The following is a 2,408-nucleotide window of genomic DNA, read 5'->3' on the forward strand; positions in this document are numbered from 1 at the left end:
CATACAAAGTGGCTGGATTGGAAAACTCCCTGTAAGCCTGTATTTCTGAGAAATAGCTGACTAACCAACACCAAGAAGAAAGGAGATGTTGAAATCGGAATTCAAAATTTAAAACCTTGTACTCCAGATGAAATTTTTTTATATATTTATCTTCCTCGCCAACTGAAATGAACTATGAGCTAATATTAATGAATATTTTTCTTTTATCAAATATTTATATCAAATATTTCTACCTGACTCTCGTAATTTTCATATTTTACTTGCTGTAATTCTTAACAAATGTAATGTAATTGATGTAACCACATGATAATTCTGTACTGACGAGACACAATTATATTGAAACAGTCTGTCTGCGAATATTAACGGAGCAAATATTGAAATTGAAAACGAAATTAAATAAAATAAATATTAAAGAAAATAGTAGCAATAATATGGTGTATTTTATTTAATTACAGACAATACATTTCCAGCGAGACGTCTTTCTTTGTTTCTTTCTTTATTTCTTTCTTTTCCACCTCTCTCTCTCTCTCTCTCTCTCTCTCTCTCTCTCTCTCTCCAAGAACTGACTGAACAACCAATAATATACTACTGTGTAACACATATTTCATACGTACTATCAATATGTAATCATCGACAATATGTAAGCCATTGTGAAGAATAATTCAACAGCAGACACAAGTGTGACTGTGTGGATAAGAAGCTTGTTTCCAAACGAGTTGACTTGGGTTCGGTTCCATATGGGTAAGTGTCGTTTACTATAACCTTGAGCCGATCAAATGTGAGTGCATTTGGTAGACAGAAACTGAAAAGAAGCCCATTATATACATATTAATAAGTACGCAGCTTAAGAAACGTACTGCGGGAGATTCGTTTAAACCCCACCACCAACACCGTCACCACAAAATAAAAAAGAAAAAATATCTCTTCAATGCTGTGCCCCAAAAGGGCTGGAGTGCAATGCCCGAACCAATTAAAAGATGAAAGTTCAGGATCATCTTTTCTGCCCTTCATCTTAATCATCATAATCATCATCATCATCATCATAATCATCATCATCATCATCATCATCACCATCATCATCATCATCATCATCATCATCATCATCATCACCATCATCATCATCATATCATCATCATCATCATTATCATCACCATCATCATCATCGTCATCACCATTATCACCGACACGAGCATCATCGCCATCGTCATCATCATCTTTCATCATCATCATCATCATCATCATCGTCGTCGTCGTCCTCATCATCGTCATCATCATCATCGTCATCACCATCATCACCGACATGAACATCATCGTCATCGTCATTATTGTCATCATCATCATCATCATCGTCATCATCATCATCATCATCAGTACTACCGCCACCACTGCCATCTTCATCGTCACCACCATCATCGTTATCATCATTTAGTTGCTTGTCTGTTCATTTCCTTTTCATTTGTGTCTTTCCCCCATCCCATCCCATCCCCGTTAAACCGAGAAATATTATTCTCCGAATGGAATTCAAGTCAGGCGCAATGGGGGAAAAAATCTATTTGATTCCATTGAGATTCCTCTCACTTCATCATATTGTTACAATGGAGAAAGTGTCCCAGGAATTCTCCAGAATAAAGAAAGAGAGAAAGTGTGTGTGTAAGAGAGAGAGAGAGAGAGAGAGGAGTAGAGGTAGGGTAGTAGAGTGTGAGTGAGAGCGAGACAGTGTTGTTGTTGTTGTTTTTGTTCACTCCCTTCTCCGCTCTCCCGAACTTCATCAGTCTGCAACGGAGACAGACACAAGGCCGGGCTGTATGCAATGCAAGGATGCCGACCAAGCAACTTGTTTAGAGTTAATCCCGGTCGATAGAAACGCTATAAAACTGTCTGCTGCTGATTCAGAGCCTCGTTCTGATGATGTAACTGGAGTGGAGTGGAGTGGAGTGGAGTTGAGTGGTGTTGAGAGAGGGGTGGGTGAGTGTGCGGGTGAGTGTGCGAGTGGGGGGGGGTCTCTGGATAGTTTGGATGTCGGACTGTTTCAGTATACATACGTACATACGAACATACATACATACATGCATGCATGCATACGTACGTACATACATACGTACATAAATACATACATACATACATACATACATACATACATATTTATATACATACATGCATGCAAGCATGCATACGTACGTACACATATATATACGTACATACATACATACATATACATACATAAGTACATACATACATGTATTCATAAAGACAGCCAGATAGTCATACGTATCCATTTACTGACAGCTCAACTTTAATTCCGCCTTTCTATGTATGCACACGTATACACACGTACACACGTATATGTTATATATATATGCATATATGCACGTATATATATATATATATATATATATATATATATATAT

The 2,408-nt window shown here is 37.5% G+C and overlaps 1 long non-coding RNA gene across 1 annotated transcript in view; it reads right to left on the reverse strand.

Moving 5' to 3' along the window:
* Positions 1–421: 421 nt before the first annotated feature.
* Positions 422–2,408, reverse strand: part of LOC128250113 (uncharacterized) — a 5,730-nt gene continuing 3,743 nt past the window's right edge. Inside the window, exon 2 of the long non-coding RNA XR_008266235.1 lies at positions 422–802. This is a non-coding gene — a long non-coding RNA (uncharacterized LOC128250113). The remainder of the gene's footprint in view (positions 803–2,408) is intronic.

Source organism: Octopus bimaculoides, chromosome 19 (assembly GCF_001194135.2).
Source record: "Octopus bimaculoides isolate UCB-OBI-ISO-001 chromosome 19, ASM119413v2, whole genome shotgun sequence".
NCBI classification, from domain to species: Eukaryota; Metazoa; Mollusca; class Cephalopoda; order Octopoda; family Octopodidae; genus Octopus; species Octopus bimaculoides.